Genomic DNA, 20,299 nt, shown 5'->3' on the forward strand with positions numbered 1-20,299 from the left:
AGCTGAGTCACAATGTCTTGGAAATAGTCTGGGGTTATGATGAAAATGCTGACAGATCCTTTAACATCAGCTGTGAGAGTAGGGCTGCTGTAATATACAGATCCTTTAAATTAGAGATATAAACTATATTTAAGTAGAACCAATATATATGTCTAGATATTCTATCGCTATTATGCCCTTTCTGTCCTGTTAATTTTGCTTTACAGTGTGACAGTGATGAATTGATGTCTACCATTTCCAGCTGCCAGGTAGACTGTGTACACATTTATTAAGATTAATTAAAAAGTAACAAATTGTAAAGTAATAACATTAACAACTAGTGGAAAAAGTGTAGACATTTTGACAGTCTCTTTGAATTTCATTAAAAGATGGTAGTGACAAAAACCCAAGAGACTATTTCTACTTTACTAAAGAAATAGGTCACAGATTCAATTACAGTCACTGAAGCATGGACTCAATCTATCATGGCAAATTAAGTACATTTTAGCAACCTACTTTCCTTTAAAAATTTTATAGACACTTTCACTGGAAGAAGAAAGACTATAGAAAAAGAAATTGCAAACTGAAGGCTTTTATTTTCTATTGCCACTGAGTGCTTGGCTTGTTTACCATAGGTGTAAAACAGAAAAAAAATCATTATGGAATGCCAAGATATGTAATCATCATTTCTCTTCCCATTTTTCGTCTTTAATTAATGATATATCATTTGGTCTTTGACTAGGAAGCATGGCTCAGATTGAATCCACAGTACATCAGTTAGAGGCTTTGTTCTCTCATTGAAATCAAAGGACCCATTTACTTAGAAAAATTCACTGTACAACCTTTATGCAATTTTGCTGCAGATCCATAGTGCTGAGCTGAAAATGTGTTGTACTCCCAGTTCCAAATAAATAAATAAATGAAGACACATACAGCCTGTGGATATGGTTTAGCTGAGTGCAAATATTGGAATGATGAAACACTCTTTTGCCCATAGCAGAATTGATTTCATGTTGACAACTGGAATTTATAAAGATCCTCTTTCAACAGAGTAGCAGTGGCCATATTTGCTGCATTACCACAGCTGCAACAAAATAGGAGCAAACATAAGAACTGATAAGAGAGATGTAATCTGTTTCCACTTTAAATATAACCCCCAGATTTACTGTAGTGCCCCTAGGAGATTTGTGCACTTTCATATATTAGGGTATTCAGTGACCTTTAGATAGCAGAGGCATATTAGGTTTTATTTATTAATATATAGCATTTGAACATGCAAAGGACTCTACGTCTATCATGCAAATGAAACTGGAGTGATGTTGGTTAAAAGTAACACAATGCTTTCAGAGGTAATGTTGATTAAATGTGTGATCTTCTCAAAGTACACTGGGGAAAAGATGCTGTCCATTTCCCGATACGCCTGTTTCCAACAATTCTTTTTACTGTTCAATATTTTTTGCTGGTTAAATATTCAGGGTCAGATTCACCACTGCACTACTTCACTGTAATGCCAGAAAAGCAAACAGAACAGTAGGAGTAGCACAAAACCAGACCTGTGAATCAGGCTTTCATTATACTGAATTGCACAAAAGTACAATCCACATACCTCATTCCTATTAATAGGCACCGTCAAGCCACAATCATAAGCTCAGGAAGGATGTTTCCAATAACTAACCAAACTACACCAGCAGAAATTGTGGAAGGTTGAAAACACCCACCATTCCTATTAGTCATCGCATTCTGCTGTATTGCAGGTACCTCAACAATTATGGGAATATTAGATGACAAGAAGCAGACCAGCTTTTCCCTGCCAACCTTAATATACTTATTTTCTTGTCAAAATTACATTTCTCTTTCAAATGATTCCACTTGATTCCTATATTAAGGGCACAACATTTAAGTAACTCCTGTCCTAGGTTTTTGTGTACACTCGTTACAATCCCCTATCCAAGAAGGGGAAGAGATTATGATGCTAAATGAAGCAATTATAAATGCTTTGCAAAAGATACAAGCCCACACAGTATTGTCCTCTTTTTGGTTATGTTCTAGACTTGCTGCTCAACCTCTGTAGGAAGCTTCTTTTTTCTTTTTTTTTTTTTTTTTTTTTTAACTAATAAGTTTAATGTTTGCCTTTTAGCAGCACTAGAAGAACTAGAAGAAAAAAAAGTAATATTTATGAGATTTAATAACATTGCTAGAACACATACCTTTGAAAATAGTGGAAAATAATTGTATTATTTTATAAGATTTATGAAAGGCAGGGTTAGAAATGAGAACGGCACCATAATTTGGGAAGACTCTGGGAGAAAAGGAATACTGTTGGAGAAGAGGAGAAAAGAGCTATTGACTAAAGAGAGGTGCAATGTGGCTGTCCCCTTGTGAGCTGGAGTGCAGAAGACTGAGAGAGTCACCCTATCTCAGAGAGCGAGGGTGAATGGGACATGGGAGGGAGTGGAGTTTAGTCAGTGAGGAGGAAGAGAAAATGAGAGAAGAAAGACCACAAAAGAAAGATGATCTAAATACCAGAGAGCTGTGTAACGAGTGTGTTCATTTTGATATATTTCGCTGACCATTCTAATAAAAGCTATATGTAACATACTATACTACGGGATTCCCTCCAACTTTAATATATAGTGTACATTTCAGTGGCAGAGCTTTAGTAATTCTAAGTACAAACAAAGCGTCATGAGCAGGAACTGTTTTTCCTTACCATTTTACCAGCATAAATCGGGAAAACGGTGATTCTAGTGAAGCTCAAAAAAGTTCTGTGAGTATCAGGTGCCTGAAAGAAAACCAGCGTTGATGTTCAAGACAGGTTTCTATCATGTTCCCGCTGGACGTGCAGCAGAGCTGCCTGAGCACTGCTGCCTTCCTAATTCTTGCTAGGTGGAGCTTCTTAAAGTGCTGCTTCTCCATGAAGAGCATTTTGTATGATTGGAACATATTCCTTTCTCATTAGCACACATGTAAGGGTGTTGATATGATTAAGATGGCAAAAGTATTTCCCAGATGCTGGTGTTAGTAAGAAATGTTTGTCGACAAGAGAGCTTCAACCCAGTTATGTTTGAAGATGCAAGGGAATCAGATGAAGACAGAGAAGACGTAATATTTACCCCTTTTCCTCTTTGTGCAGTTCTGCAGGTTTTATCAGAATGCTTTGGCTTAAACTTGGAACTACTGGAGGGCAACATTGCTGGGATGGAGCCCGCTGAGCTCTGACCACGGAATTAGAGCTCGTTTGGGGGTATTTTCCTCATGATGTTGCTGAAAAGTCCAGGTTTTCAAGGTCTAGCTCTTTAACAGTCAAACAGGTGAGCTAGGAAGGAGACAGCTTTATTTGAAACTCCAATAAAAGTCCTTTTTTTTTTTTTTTTTTTCTACCTACATTTATTATTGTTAAAAGTTATCTAGAACTTGGAATAGGGGAGTTATTACACTTTTGTTTTAAGTGGGAAAAATGAATAGATTTATCCATAGATTATGCAGAGCACCTCTAAAAATACTCTATTCTAAACTGTCTTCTCTTCCTGTTTTGCATCTCATTTAAATATCTACCTTTGGAATACAGAAGCATCCGAATGTAGTGCTTGAAGTTTTTCCTATTCAAATATGATACAGTGTTAGTTTTAATGCATAATTGTAGAGAATATGTAAGGTTTAGGAAAACAGCTTGACAAGAACCAAAGCTGTAGGCTTGATTCACAACAAATAAGACACACACAATTTTAGTCACATTTAATCTTAAGACTATTTACATTCTTGTTCTTTGTATGAATCATAAGAACTGAAAGAGGTGTGTCTTTGTCACCACATCCCAGCTGAGATCCAAGCTTATTTTATATAAATATCTTCACTGCCACCTCTGAGGAATTATTGAAAATGTTAGAAAGAGAAAGTGCTGGCCTTCAAAAAAACAACAATAAGTGCTGGGACCCATGATAGCAAAACTGTTTTTATAATATCTCATATATCAGAAAAATCTATGGGCACTGCTTTTTATTCTAATGTCTCCATCTGGGTTGCAATTTCACATTGGTACACTAGGTTAAATTGCTAACATCTAAAATACCATCTGGTTAGAGGCTCACTGAAGTTGAAACCCATATCAAGAGTACTTTGTTGTCTGCATGTTCACAGTTGGAACAACTGAAGAAGAGAAATACATTTGATGTTAAACAAATCATTAGGAGAACATCCGTAAATTACTTGAGTTACTTGCATGTAACAGTGACTGGTGCACTGAGAGGCCTGATTAATGTGTACATAACAAGAAAATGCTGTCTAGCGATGGGAAAATCCATTTTGTTTTACACCAGGTTTGGGAAGTTGCATGTGGAGTAATGAGAGGGGGAAACCTTACAGCAGTCAAAGTTCCTTTAAATCCCAGGTTGTAACAATGGATAACCTGGATGTAGGGAAAGAAGTACTCCCTGAATGGCAACTCATCTGGCGTGTGCTCTCAGTGTGTTGCAAGTAGTGGCTACCATTTTGTCTGAATTCCATGCCAGGTATGTCAGCACTTTCTGCATATGTCTGCACCTTCTGCATAAGGAATCATGCTGTAGGCTTATGGTGAAACAGGAGCTCATGAAAAAGGGCTACTTGGCATGTATATATTGCACATTGTTAACTATCTAATGTTTATAATGTTCTTTGCAGAAATCAGATAGGTGCCCTTCCCCAAAAGTTCAATCTTTTTTTTCTTTATTCTTTTTTTCTTACTCTGTGTATTGTTTGGGATTTTAGCAGTGGGTGGGCAAATTCTGCTCAGTGAATGGTAGTAGGATAGCAGTAACTGCTTCTCCAAAGGAAAGCCTGGGGCACCAACTTAAGTAAGCATGTGGCTTACCCTAGGGAACAGAGAGGCTTTAGCTCTGGTACAAGTGCATATCTAGCACTGCTATTAGGACAGGGAGTAAACATCTTTCACTCTTAAGTGAATTGGAGAGGCTCTTCCAAATATGACTAGTCAGTTCCTGACTTCTTTTTAATGTTGGGCTTGGGAAGTGTTATTCCAAAGAGAAAACAAGGTCTAATGGATTACAAAAATGTATGTGTGTATAAAATACATATATTTAAAGGTGAGCCAATATCCTAAGTAAATACATACATATTCTTAATCAATGAAACCATAAATAAAGTTTTCATGTCACACTGGAATAATTGACTGGTTTCTCGCTTCTGGAACTCAGAGGATGAATTAGGTTCCAATAACATCAGTTTGCTGTCTCAGCTAAGTTAGCCCTCTAAGCCATAAATAACTACATGATTTAGCATAAATTTATTTATTTTACAATTCATAAAGTGCACTCATCACTAGAATTCTTGGCATGTATACAAAGATAACAACAAAATAAAAACATATTGACTAGTTTCTACTAAGTGAACTCCTTCAACATGCCCTCAATACATGTATATAAATCACCACCAATATCTCCAAGCAAAGGCATCAATAAATATATAAAACTGGGACATCATCCTGCAAGTCAGTGAACTAGGGAGTCTGTCTTATCACCACAGAGCAATTTCCAGAGTTAAGAATGCCCAAACAAAATCTCTCTGACTCAGAATTTAAATGTATCAGGTGATATATTTAAATCAGCCATTAGTGTTATTTCTGGTGGACTTGATGACCGTGATGATATACAGAGAGTGTCTCACCAGAACAACTCTGACCCAATGCTGCGGTAATGTGCAGCCCAGCCTACATCGCACCTGCAAACAAAATGCTTTGCAGAAGTTGCTACATGGGGAGACATGCTCTGCACTGGCTTCTGAACTTGAGGGAAATTCTGAATGAAATGAAGACAGTGATCATCTGGGGCTTCCGTGGGGACATGGGGAAGTGAATACAACAACTAGTTGAGTTTGCCTCCAAAAGAGTCAGAGAACTTTCTCCTTTTAGTGTGTATGTGGTTGTTTCCTGACAGGAGATAATGCTGAGCCAAATGCTGGGTAATTTGCAGTAAGTGAAATTTGGAAGTGGCTTGAGAGTTTTTGTAACAATTTATTACTCAGCTTTCCTCTTAACGGAAGAGTCGGGGATAATTTTTAGTGAAATGGATTTCCAGTGCTAGGAAGGCAGTTCTTGGCAAGTGATGACTTTGCTTGCACCAGGGTCCCTGTCAGAGATCAAATCAGTGCAATGGAGTGCTGACAGTTGGCAGGTGGTTAAAGAACTTTTCCCAAAGGACCCTTCTTCAGTGGGCTGGGCTAGACACCACTGAGACCTAAATCCTGAAGGGCACTGGGATTACCAACTCCTTATGTGATATAGTGATATGGTTTAATGGAGAACTTGTTAGTGTTAGGTCAGAGGTTGGATCCAATGATCTCAAGGATTCTTCCAACCTAGACAATTCTGTGATTCTGTGATTCTTATCTGATGCCTCTGAGGCATTGATGCATCTTCTCTGTCCGATGCATCTTCTTTCTGTTTTCTTTGTGCCTTCCATCTCTATCCATTTCATACTGCTGTATTGAAGATTTTTAGAAACTTCACTTTGACAAAAAGCTCTAGGACCTGTCTTGAGAGGTGCAAGGAGAGGGGAGAGGGGGTGGCTCTGCCCCAGTGGGTTGAGTGTGCAGCTCCCTCTGCTTGGACCTGCTCTCCTGCACTTCCCTTCATCTCCTGCTTCCTAGAATGGGTTATCAAATAAAAGTTGAGGCGTGCCAAGCTGTCCCCTGTACAGTTCATGATGTCGAAGTAAGAAATGATTGTATAATTGTTAGATGCAATTGTTATCCACAGGCTATCCACAAATGGAGGAGAAACTGTTGCAGAAGTTCATTTTTATAACAGTGATTTTGCTAGTGATTTTATTTAGTAATGGAAGCTGGGAACAATACTGAAGCATGGCAAAATCGTGAATCATCTGCATAGAAACATCCAGGCAGTGCTATCCCTTCTTGGCAGTCCTTTTTTTCTGGTTGCATGCTCCAGGCCTTTACTGGATTCTTTGAGGAAGAAGAACTGAATGAAGTTTAACTAGAAAAAGTCTGTTACATTTGGTTCTTCTGAACTACCTGCTGCCAAGGAAGTGACTAATCTACCTTAATTCCAATTAGTTTAATTCACAAAGCATATGGAAAATCCATGGCAGCATAAAAATTGTCCAGGAGACAGGGAAAGGAGGCAGTCTAAATTTCCCAACCTGTTTACCTGTTAGGATTTCACAGATGCTACTAAAGGAAAGGAATAATGTGTAATTTGTGCTATAACCTAGGAATTTAAACCTCTCCAAGGACCAATTACAGAGATTTGGGCACTTAGACTCCTAGCAGCCAGAGAAGCTCTGCCAGAGAAGCTCCTTTCAAAAGTCCTTGTGTACATCTCTAATTCTTTTCCATAGGCTAATTGATACCGTTTCTTTGCCTCACTCATGCACTCAATGGACTCCTCTAATGATAACCCCAAGATTAGCACTGTATCATGCTTGAGAAATATCCCTAAAGCCTTGGGATTACATTTTCTCTGTTAAATCTACTGATTTGATAACTCTTCAAAGCCCTTTGCTAATATACTTCACTACATCTGCAAAAATAGCCACCGGGTTTCTGCTGAGGTCAGTTCTATTTATGGTCTATTTAATGGCTTTTTTTTTTTTTTTTTTTTTTTTTTTTTTATAACTTGGTGCATATAGGATTTATCAACACTTGTGCACATTGCAACCAAAAAACAGCTGATTGAGAACAGATGAGTATACAATTCACTTTTATGACAGACTGACTTCTGCAAAAGCTAGATCTAAGTATTTCTTAGGTAACTCTCCACTTGGAGAACAATTCACAACAGAGTAACATACCTAAGTATGCAGGCTGTATTCATCTCCCAAAAAAAAAAAAGATTTCCCTAGAAGTGAGATTCTTAATAGCTTCTTAAAGTAGCTGGACACTTAGTATAGAGGGTAAGTCCTAAAATCTTGCCTTTCTCTACAGCTTAGTTTCATCTAATATAAAAGGAAATATAAATCCTTATTGGATTTCTTCTGCATTTGAAGAGTTAAGGTTGATAAATAGTTACTTTTATTTCTACCAAGACTCTCCAGATAGGTCTACTTACTTGATCCCAGGATGATGTTTGTGTGTACAGGAGAGAAAGATAATTAGGCTTTGAGTTCTGTACAACATAATCCGTGGCAAGTATGAATGACATGAAAGGCAGCAGAAATTGCCTGGGAGGAGGCTGTTTTTGTTTGTTTTGAAAAAAAAAAAAAAAAAAAAAGAGGTTGAAAAGATTCTTTCTGCGGCTGATGCAATCTGGCTGTGTTTGCTCTGAGCTAGAGACACTTGTGCATCACAGTGAAGGCAATGGAAGGGGTGGGAAGAGGCGAGAGTCAAGGGGTAAATTCCACTTGCTGTAATACCTGCTTTTGATCTAAGCTTTAATTGGATGTGATTTAGAAAACTGCTGGCATCACAGGGGATATTAATACTCTCCTCTTATTCTCTACGCTGCCTGTCCCTGAGGGAGCTGTTATATTTCTGTTTGTGTTCAGACTTCTCATGCCCCTTACTTTTTCGTGAAAAAGCATTGGATGGCACGAGAGAAAATGAAGGAAAATGCTTCATTTTCCTTCCCAGGTGGCACGGTAACTCCTAGGGGTGTTTGTCACACACTTATTTCACGCGGAGCAGTACTCGTCCACATGCCACCAAATGGTTACAACACGTTCTTAAGGAAGACTGTGCTTCCTCCCTTTCTTTTCCTCACATTACCCAGTATTGGGCAACAAGTGTCTTATTTCTCCTTCTTGTTGAGTCACCTGTCAGTCACCCTTGAATATGCCAGCATTCTTCTCAGTTGCTAAATGTGGATATTGCTTTTGACTGAATGGTGTACTGCTTCTACTGAAAACGCAGTCCCCATGGTGAATATCTTCCTCACCATTTGTCAGTCCAGCAGATAATATCTCGCTGTGTTAAGGAAGTTCGGAGACAGTTCTGTTACATCAGTTTATACTTTTGAATCAGATCTAATCAGTACAGAAACAAATTTAGTTACTAAATCAATGAGATCTTCTGGCAGCTCAAATCTTACTACTCCATCTTGTGGAAGAAACCATAAACAACACAAGCAGTACCAATTCGGCAAGTGCCGTGCTGTGTATGGTGTTACCTAATAACCTGGAAATACCAAGATATCAAGACTTCATAGATTTTTATTTTTGTGGATCATGTTGGCTAGTTATTTTTATTTAGAAGCTTTCTAAAAAGTTGAAGTAAAAAAACAAATAATTAACGTTTGTGTGACATGAACATTGATTTTGGTGTTTCATTAAATTTATGTTGAGTTGTGTAGAATAGAAACTAATAGGAAGATCTTTTGGGGGTGATTTTTTTTTTTTTAATTATTATTTTTTTTTTTTTTCAGTTAAGAAGATAATGTGAGTAGCAAAAGACTGAGCTCTTGTGTAAAAGACAAATCATTAAGTATTGCTCTCAGGCTATGAAATGTGTTATTGTATAGTGCATGACATACCATTTCCATTTTCCTTCTGTAAGGGCTTTGTGTCTTCAACAGGCATGGACTTGAGGTATCATCTCTTCAACGGGCTGACATGGTTTTGTTTAACTTCTGATCTTTTTGTAATTCCATGAGAATTTTGTTCACAACAGGGACCTCTACTGAGAGCAGCTCTGCAGAGCTAGAGCTGTTCTGTGCAGCAAATCTCCTAGGATGAGGCCGGGTGTTAATGGTATCACACAGAGTTTAAAAAATATCAGAATAATCCATATTATACCTCCTCTGCTCATGGAGAAGAGGAAAAAAAAAAAAAAAAAAAAAAAAAAAGGAAAAATGAGCACAAATTACTTGAAATAGTTAAGTGTCTTCAAAGAAGTGGAATATGTGTTGGATGCATATCACACCAAAACCGTAATAGTTATGCTAAAATCAGTGTGCTGATCCCTACACCTGGACTAGCCCTGTTTGAAAGACAAAATCATGAAATACCCAGTGACACAGCGTAGTTAAAGAGATTGGAAAATCTTTTGTTTTGGTTGTGAGATTTTCACAGAAGAAACAGACATCTTCCAGACCAAGTTGTGTGTAACATTAGCACAACACTGACACCTGGTGTTTAAATCAGGTTTAGCCCTGGGCTACTTTAGGTTAACAAGTTACAGATATTTAGGGCTGTCAGGTGTTGTGGCAGAGGCCAGAGTACAGAGGAACCTGCGGAGGCAGATTAATGCCTAAATGGCCTCGCGTCCTCATGACCTGCATCTTCTGTCACTGGGAAGGGAACTCCTAATATTTTGGAAATCTGGCCTGCAAAAGATGCACTACCTGATAAATGGTAGTGAAAAGCTTGTGGTGAGATCTGAAAATACCCACGCTGATTCCAATGGGAGCTTGGGTTTGGGGGAGTGAGGAAGTTATTTCCAAAAGCAAAGTCCTCAAGCAGGTAATTATCCTTTCAAATTTGCTTTAAAATCTAGTTAAAGGTATTTTTTCCTATAATCGATTCAGCTAAGCAGTATTTTTTCTTTTACCAATTTATCAGTTTTGCAGTAGTGTTTATTTAACCCTTTATATTACTCTTAATAAAGAGTTTGACACACACAGTGATGGTTTTTGTCAAACCTTTGCATCTTAGTTAACCTCTGCCATGTATTTGCAGAAGTTTTTCCTATTTATATTTGCTACATATTTTTATGTGTATGTTTGTGTGATCGCTTGTCAGTACGTAGCATGTAATGCTAACATTTGTTTTGGGGAATCTAAAACCTTTTCCATTTTGGTGTGACTACACCAGGTGCTTGGAATAACTTTTGAGTTTGTTTCTTCCTGTCACCCCTGGGGAAAAAAAAATAAATAAATAAAAAAATAGAGTGGAACATAGAGGAAGAGGTGCTTTGTGATCGGGCTTGCTCAGATAGCTTCTCCCTAGCTAGCTACTAGGGAGACTAATCAGCTTTGTACTTTAAGTATCTGATTAGCTCTCAGGTGCAGATGAACTTTTCATCCTTAACCCTGTCATTTAGAAGGGCCTGTTAGAAGGAGCTGTTTCCTTGTGCCTTGGCTTCTGTGTGACAGAAAAGGTGTGTGGCTATTTCTGAAAAGGGTCACTCCAAGACCGAGGTTCAGTAGGAATCTGTTCCATGATGAAAAAGGACTAGATTTAGGAAATAGCTGAAGAACTGCTGTTTATTTCTTGTTTTATCCAAAAGTTTGTCCTGAAGTTTGACCTCATCTTAAAGAAGTGACTAGCCACTCTTGGCTTCTCCGTCCTGTGCATGCTAGTGTTTCTGCAGTTGGCATTGAATCATAAGGTGAACCTTGACAGAAGAGAGGTTCCTGTATGTCTGGAGTGAATGGCAAACATGCTGGCGATGTGCACTGCCAAGTAGCACATCTTTAAAGATGGTACTTGTGTAATTTTTAATTTATTTATTTTCTGCTCTATGAAGTGCCACATCCAGAGAAATGTCCACAGTTTCATAGGACCATCCAGCTCATAGGAAGAAGAAAATGTGGGGGTCATTAATCTATCAAAGGCTCCTAAAAAGTCAAGGTTTTAATTTGAACTTCCAGTTTTATGCCTTCAGCTGTGGGCTTTTTTCTAATAGTGTAGGTCTTGTGGGCTCACCTCCTCTACTCCTTGCCATGGCGTGCATGATGACATGCTATACGAAAAGCTAGAAAACAAGAGAAACAACAGTATTAAAGGAAATTAAACCTCCATAAAAAGCACTGTCTTTATGACTCACCTTCAAACACAGCTATTATGTTTTTGGAAATTAGTCATAAATGGGGGGGGAGGGGGGGGAAGGAAACAATACATCCCTCTGAAGGGTGTGATGAGGCAAATGTGTGTATGGGCAGTTGTAATATACTCCAGTTTATTTCTCTGAATCTTTATTCATTTAGTGATGACAGTCATTTAGTCATTTAGTGATGACAGTCAGAAGTCACACGTCCTTCCTTCTCTTCTTACATTCACAAGAGCAAGAGAGAATATTATTTTTTTTTAGCTTAGCTAATGTAAACAGACTTATTTTCCTTGATTCCCTGAGCATTTGCTTTGAGCTTTGTTGATTTTTGTTTGCTTGTTGTTTTTTTTTTTGTTGTTGTTGTTTGTTTGTTTGTTTTACTTTTCTGCTGGAAGCTCACCTAGAAATTATGGTGTTATTAATTTCAGAATAAATTTCTGAGATTAAAAAAGGGTAGGAGTGGTGGTACTTATCAGGAGAACAGGTGGTATCACAGTAGTCTGGTTCTCAAACAGTAATTCTTATTTATTCCAGAACAGTCCTAATCCTTGCAAGATAAAGCCATTTAAAGTTCCTCAGTGTACATCTCTGTGGAAAAACATCCCAGTTCCTGAGCTGGCAGGAACTGGAAGGAAAAAATAATAGTGATAAAATAAATAAATATGGGGAGAAAGCCCCTACCTCTCTAGGTTTATTTTACCAAAATAAACCCTGAGCCCTAAACTAGATGTAAAAATGGAAAGTTGCAGAAGACTTTTAATAAACCTGTACAACAATGGCACACAAAACTGTGTCATCCTTAATTTCGTTCAAATCTGGAGTATTTTTCAGCTCTCCTTTGACCAGTGGAGAGGCTCAAATCATATAATGAGACTTAACAAAAGACTTTGAGACTTCACACCTCAAACCAAGCAAAATGCTTTACATATGGGTGCCAAGCAAAAAAAAACAACAAAAAAAACTGGGAGGGTTTTCACCCGTGTCCCAGCCTGCAGGGATTTACATACACACTGCTAATATCGAAGTTAACAGAGAGGCAGGCTCATGCTGCAGAACTTCTTCTAGGAGATCCTTCCTTCCAGCTGAGAAGGATTCTGAATTTAATCCACTGATGTATCAGCATCTAAATTCCCCTGGTGAAGCAGAACATTTTCATAATTTCATATGTAAATGGCGTTGTGATAGGAAGAAGTATTGTTGTTTTATTTGCTTTTGTTTTTAATCTACCAGAATCTTCTTCCTTGATTGCAACAAAATGTTCTGAGATCTGAGCTGAAAACATTATAATAGGTAATTTAAAAAATGAAGAAAATCCATTTTTATAGTAGGAACATGAATTGCCACTTGAAGCAGTGGACTACAATTTCAGTGTTGCACATGCATTACAAAATGCATCAGTTTCTTTGTTTCTCATGAATGTGACAAGAAAAGGTGATAACAATAGGATTTTGTTTCTGTATAATTCAAAGGCAACAAGTACCACCTCTCTTCTCCCATCTGTGTACTCTAGAACTGAAAATTAGATGTTCTGGGACCAGAAATGATGTCAAAGGTAATGAGAGCTCTGCAGGCGAACACAAGAGTTTATGTTAAAGAATGAGTCAGTAATCCGCATAGGAATAGTGGGAGGAGGGAGCTTGAGATATTGTTGACTCCATTATCTATTTGAAAAGCAACTTACAGTCTACTTTCAATGTTTGAAAAGGAACTTTTTTTTTTTTTTTTTTTTTTTTCTTAATACATACAAATAAATTCCCAAATTCTGCAGATTCTTTTGCTTACACCAGATGACTATACAGATAGTTGTGGTGGTGTTTTTTTAAGTTAATGGAGGAATTTAAAAACATGCAACAGAAGAGGGTCTTTGCTCAGTACAAACAAGGACTACCAATGTCATAAAACAAGAAGGCAGAACTAAAGACAGGTATTAATTATTAACAATTCTTTTATTAATATAGAAATTTGCAATGGCACAATGATGGAAATTGAAGGAGGTGGGGAGGCTTATGGGTCTCTGGTTCTGATGCAGGACATCCTGATTTACAGCTTTTGTAAGACTCTAAAAAATAATACTGGGATTGAAAAACTCATCACATTGGAATCTAGGCTTGGAATGAATAACCATCATAAAAACATTGATTATTTATTGTCACTGCTTTTTCTTTTTAATTATTATTCATTATTCTATTACAGTATAATGCACCATGGGAAATGGTATCACAGGTTGTGTGTGTGTTTGTGTGTGCACCCATTGGGAAGACTCACGTCCAGATTTTGGCTGCTGAGAGGGCTCTGAGTGCCTGGGAGGTGAGACAGGAGTTGGCACAGGCGGAAGATGGCCCTGGCTGCTCGTCGGGCCTCAGCCAGCAGTGATGGGATCATGAAAAGAGCAGCTGTGGCTACAGCTACAGTTTGGCTTTCTGTGGGCTTAGCAGGAGGGCACAAGTATTCTATAAAGCGGAAGAAAGGAGGAGATTGATATAGTCTTGGTTTCTCATCTATGGGTTAGAAATTAGGAGAAAAGGCAGGTCCATTTAGAATAGCTCTTCGCTGTTAGTCTGACAGCTTTCTTTAGGCAGACCTTGTCCTCCTCACTCCTCTTATTCTGTTAAAACACTTTTGTCGTGATTCTTAGGCTTCTGCTCACTCTTGTATTCTCAATACTGTGGGCTAATACTGCTGCAGGAAGGGAACAGCGGTTGCCTAAGGAACAGGAGACTTTGCAAGCATTTTGGCTACATTTTTCCCCATCCTCTTTCTGTTTAGGAATCCAAAAGCCATGGAGCTAGTGTTTAATTCACTACATAGGCAAGATACTGTTGATCAGTTTAGGGCTTGACTGGAAGAACCATTGAGCTTTGAGAAAATGAATATTTGTTCAATATTTTAAATGAATTAGTTTGCTGCACATCAGCTTTTTAGAAATATTCTAGGAAATTAATTTATTGTCAGAAACATTTGGTAAACAGGAAGCCTTAAGCAACTATTAAAACATGTCTATGGAAAGGTAGATTTCAAATTTACAGTCTTACTTATGCTAGAAATATAACTGTAGGATTTATGTTCATCCAGCTGGGAAAACAGTATGCTTAATCCAAACAGCTAAATATTGAGCACTCATAATTCATGGGCCAAAATTAAATAAGTGCATTTTTTTTCAGATACTGCTCATCTCATTCATGCTCATTGCATCTCACTGTATGGCAGGAAAGTAAACGGATTATGAGGCACTAAAATGCATTTATGGCAGCTTTGTATATATACGTATTGTATAATTTATATGCAGAAATGCAAAATATGTGCATTGCAGTGTGTTTAGAATGCATGTGGATATATTCAACAGTCAGAGCGCTCCTGTATCCTCTCATCATTCTGAGAATAAATTAAGATTTTTGTTAATATTGTCCAACTACATTTAATGGATTTTTGATGTTGTTGAGGCTGGGGATTGAACAGAACCAGTGAACCAGTTGAACTGATTCCTGTGCTGTATACAGTGTAGTTTCAGATATCTGACTTGGGCAATCTGACTATCTTCCTCCCTTTAAGGGAAAGGGCCTATTTCACTTCCAAATACTTCTCAGTTTACTGTTTACATGTCCTTCCCTTATTTTTTACCCTAGTAGTGCTCCAAGCAGTAGTTCATTCATTTTCACATAATCCTGTTCTATTCCTTGTTATCCCTCCACTTGTCATTTATTCGATGTATCTGTTGTGCTGCTCGTGCTCTGGCAACTATTGCAGTCATCCTGCAAAGATGGAATTGGTGTATGCCAATCTATGGCTCTGCAGAGCAGCTTAAATCACTTCCATAGGTCTTGCAGCTACAACTAATCATGATGCCACTAAGACCTTTGGTCACTGTAAGACTTTTGTTGGTGCTTACAGCAAAAAAAGGAGAAACTATGAAAAATAATGGTATCAGGGACATAAAAATTAGGTGGTGCCAAGTAGTTTCATTTTGAATTTGCAATTTTCTACAGTGAAGAAGTGGAAAACTATGCTGGTTTTCCTTTAGTCTCTTTCAAAATTCACATGCATCTCTGGAAGCACTGTTCACAAGTATTTTGAAACTCATTTTATTAAACTACCCTGCAACTAGTTTCTTCAGTAACTGACATCCTCCATTGTTTTCTGGATTTTTCTTGTAGAAATACTAAATTCTCTTCCACTGAATGTAAATTATTTCCAGCTGCAGTTGCCTTATTTTTGTCTGTTGAATTTTTAGTTTTTCTATAGTTTACTCAAGTCAGTGACTATTGCGTGTTGATCTACTTCCTTACTTCACGGTTTTTAATATTTTATAATACACAATGGAGTCTTTTTTTGGTTAAGTACATAAGGTACCTTTCCATAAAGTAGAAGATCAATAAAAAGGAATCTGCAGACTATTTTCAGCTTATATTTCACAAATAAAACATTGATGCTCCCTTTTAAGTTGGCCATCACTCATCCAGCAGGTTTCACAGACAGTAGCAGTTCGTTAGTAATTTCGGGAGGGGAAGATGTATGATGTTGTAAATATTTAAAATCAAATTTGAAAAAAAGGACAGAGATGAATGTGATCAGAGTAACACAATGCTGAAGGCAACATTTTCAAAGCAACTCAGTAGATATTGTTTTCCCTTGTAGGTGGCAGTATTGAAAAGGAAGTTAAACTGGCTCTAGTGAGGGGAACCAAACTCCCTGTGCCTGAGCCTTGCACAAAACTGGAATATGAAGAACAAAATAGCTGCAGCCAGACCTAGACAGTCTGAGTGAAGCTGTGCTAGAGATTAGTACTTGCACATTTTAGCCAAAGGTGGATTTTCTTTAATTTAAAATAGCTGGTGCTGATACATCACCTCAATGTGCCCGTTAAACGTTACAGGAACTGTCTGCATCAGGATGTGTAGCAGTTGTCAGTTGTATTTTTGCTTCATGAAAGTGAAAGGTAGAATATTTCCCCAAACCATCATTTCTGTTCTCTGACAGAGAAAGTATTTAGAATCCTTAATCATAGGCTTCCGTAATTCATGGCACGGAGGATCTCATTTCCACCAGGCTTGTTAGGCGTTTATTCCATGCTCTGATCTAATTGCAAAGAAACTGCCCCGTGGCCGATCTGGGCCACACAGCTTACTGAACACACTGCTGAACTCTGAGCAGTGCAACAGAGACTAGGGTTTGAAAAGTCAACCAAATGGCTGATAGGGCTGTGGATTTGCTTTTCTCTTGGTAGGGTAGTTGCAGACAGTGAGAATGAACATTAAAGAGTAAATAGCAAATTCATGGCTTTTAGCTACCCAGTCACTTTTAATCACTTCCCAGCATTCAGTTGTTGCTCTTCATTTATTTCCAGGAAATGCCATACCTAGAGGTCTTTAATGCTCTTACGAATTGATGTTAAATTAATAAATGAAGCAGCAGAAACTTTAGGACAATATATCAATTCAGAAAGTGTTTTTAGTCGCTTAATTTTAAAATGGATTGTAGGTTGCAATGGTATCTGAAACTTGTTTAGTGACTTTGCAGTGATACACTGCAAAAGTTGGCATGGCAATAATTTATTTAAATGTTTTCCTTATGCACTGTGCCAAGCTAATAGCAAAAATATTCAGATCATTAGTGATGTGTCCTGACTTCAGAAATAGGAATATTCTAAGAAATATGAAGTAGTAGGTAACACTGAAATCTAAAGAAAATGAATCATGAAACTATAGTATATCACTTTGAATAATCTTATCAGTCATGTAACAGCAGACCATATGTATTTTTCTAAATACAAAAATTAAAATAACTTGTATACAACATGTCCTCTACAATACCGTTCTTCAAAGATGTGGAGTGTTTTTTTTTGTTTGCTTGTTTGTTTTGGGGGGTGCTGGTGGTGGTGCTTTTTATTTTAGCAGTGATAGTTAGGACAAACAGGGCTCACTTCATGCTTTTCATTTGCTATAATAATAGAGCCATGGGCTAATTCTAGTTGGAAGGGACCTCAGGAGGTCTCTTGCCCAACCTCCTGCTCAGAGTAGGGTCAGCTGCAGGCTCTGTCTAGCTGGATCTTGAAAACCTCTGAGGGTGGAAAGGGTAGAGCCTGTTAGGACAACTCCTGCTTGGCTTGGCTCACATCCCTCACCTGGCTGGCTCTTGGCTGTCTTTGCTGACTTGTGCCCAGCCTGGGGGCCTCTTCAGCAAAGCTACACCCCAGGCCCCAGCCTGAACCACTCTTTAATAGTGTTCTGGAATTTACCATGTCAGAAGTGTTCAAGTGCTACATAGGTTATTTGCCAAGTACCACTCTGAATAGGTTAATATTTCATCTTCTATTTTTACAAAAATAGAATATGAATTGTAAAAATGACATTACTTTTTTTTTTAATCTGAAATACATAATAGTCAGAATATAATCTAATCAAAATATTTTTAGACTGACCCATCACTTATGGTTGCATTTAAAAATAAATGAAGAAATCCAAATAAGGTGTGTTCATCACTACTCTTTTGCTTTATTATTTATCATATATTTTTAATACATAAGTGACATCTGATGTATTACTTAATCAAGAGAAAAAGAATTATACCTTGCACATAATCAGTTATTTTTGCCATATCAAAAAAAAAATTAGACTATCAAATGAGGAAAATAAATAAGATGAACTTTAAAAATGAAAATGCTTAGCCTTTGGAATTTTAGTTGACAGCTTTTGAAAATTAAATTATAAGTCAAGTACTGATAGGTTTGATATCTTCTTTGCAGCTTTGCAGATGATGTATTGCAGCTTTAATGGAATATCATTTATCATCTGATAATAACAAATGTAGTATTTCTGAGCTTGTCATCTCTTCTGTGATGACAAATAGTCCAACTTGTAGCAGTGATAATGGGATTTTATAATGATCTCTCCAAACTGTCTCTGCAGTAGTGCACGCTATTTCACTTTAAATCTCAAAATACCTATTATATGTAGATTGCAAAAGTCACCCTTTTGAGACCCGTTTGTGGATATTGGCATCTGTGCTACAAAAGTTGCATTTACCTCAGTGGTTTTAAGGCTTGGTCCATTGCATTTCGTTGGTTCTATTGTAGCAGTTGTCTAGATTTAGTAAGCACTCGGTTTCTGTTTCTGAGCGCTATGTTTTCTTTCTAAGCAGCATTTTCAGCATTTTCACAGTTTTTGCTGTAACAAGACCTTTATACTAACAGAACTTGCTATGTTGTCAGCAGCCTATGAGAGGAAGCACTGCAGCTCTGTTATTCTGAAAAAGATGGCTAGTTAGCTTTTGAGACGCTATCAAATTAATTTTATTCATATAATTAATACCTTTAAAGGAAAATCTTTTCTACTTAGTTGTATTGCTTATATCTTCAAATGTAAGCAATTTTTGTTAGTCATGTTGACTTCTGTAGTACAGACAACTTGGCGTGTCTATCCGAAACACAGGAGTTTTTGAAAGCATCTTGGTCTTCTCAAGAACTTATAGACAGAATTGAAATTTATTTGAGCTCAGTGAGGTGGAGCATTTGAAGTGTTCTTTTATAGGATGACTTTAAAACATGAAATGGTGAAGGAAATTTGTTGTTGTATAAAATGCAGTAAAAAAATCTATGACTTGTCTTCCTACCTCCTCTAGACAAGTCTACACGAAGACACTAAAATAATTTAAAGTACTTTAATATTCATATATCAAATATGTCTTTGATACAAGTAATTTTAACAGAGTTCAACTGTATTGTCCAGGTGTCTGCTATTATATACATAAAATGTTATGACATTTTTGAATGTTTCTAATCGTAAATAGAAAAGTGATTCTTCTGATCTGAAGACACAAAAAGCTCAGTCCAAATTCCTCAGCTTTAGTTCTGTTTACTCTCATCTTTCATGGACGTTTTTTTCATATAAAACTTGCTTTAAATAAACATGCATGGGAAATTTAGAAATGGATTTGAGCTTAATGGAAAAAATGAAAATTTTCCTTTCTCCAGTCTAGCTCACTAAAATAAGGCAGCTGCTTCTCTGGCAATTCTCTGGCAATGTATTCAGCAGAACTAGCGTTCACCAAAAGCACATGTGCTCCCTTACAGCTTCTCTTACTTTTTGTGTGGTTGTGTCCCTTTACAGCAGGTCACTAAAACCTGTTGTGGGAACAGGAGGGACCTGCTGAAGAGCACTGCTGAGCCCTGGCTGGAGCCCTGACTCCAATGGCCTTCTCAGAACACTGGTTAGCAGGGCCAAATGAGAACCTTAACTACATTTTTGCTTAAGAAAGGGCTAGACCGATAAATTCAAGAACCGTGTTGTGTAGGCAGGTGAAAAATTAGTTTGGAGACCTCCAGAGCATCACATGCTCTCTGTGCACTCCAGCTGCTGCCCTGTTGAGGACTTGAAGTTCAGAACCTCTCTGCATGGCAGCTACTGTAATGTTGTAATACTGTTATTGGAGCCTGTAAAAAAAAAAAAAAAAAAAAAAAAAAAAAAAAAGTATGCAGCAGCTTGGATTTTGCATCCATACACTGCTCACAGTTACTTTAAAATAATGTGCATTTTATGCAAGCCTAATTTAAATCCAAAACTAGCCTATGGCTACATTGGAAGATAGCCATGTTGCACTGTGTAATCTA

The sequence above is a fragment of the Netta rufina genome (genome assembly GCF_964035555.1).
Source record: "Netta rufina genome assembly, chromosome: 13".
NCBI classification, from domain to species: Eukaryota; Metazoa; Chordata; class Aves; order Anseriformes; family Anatidae; genus Netta; species Netta rufina.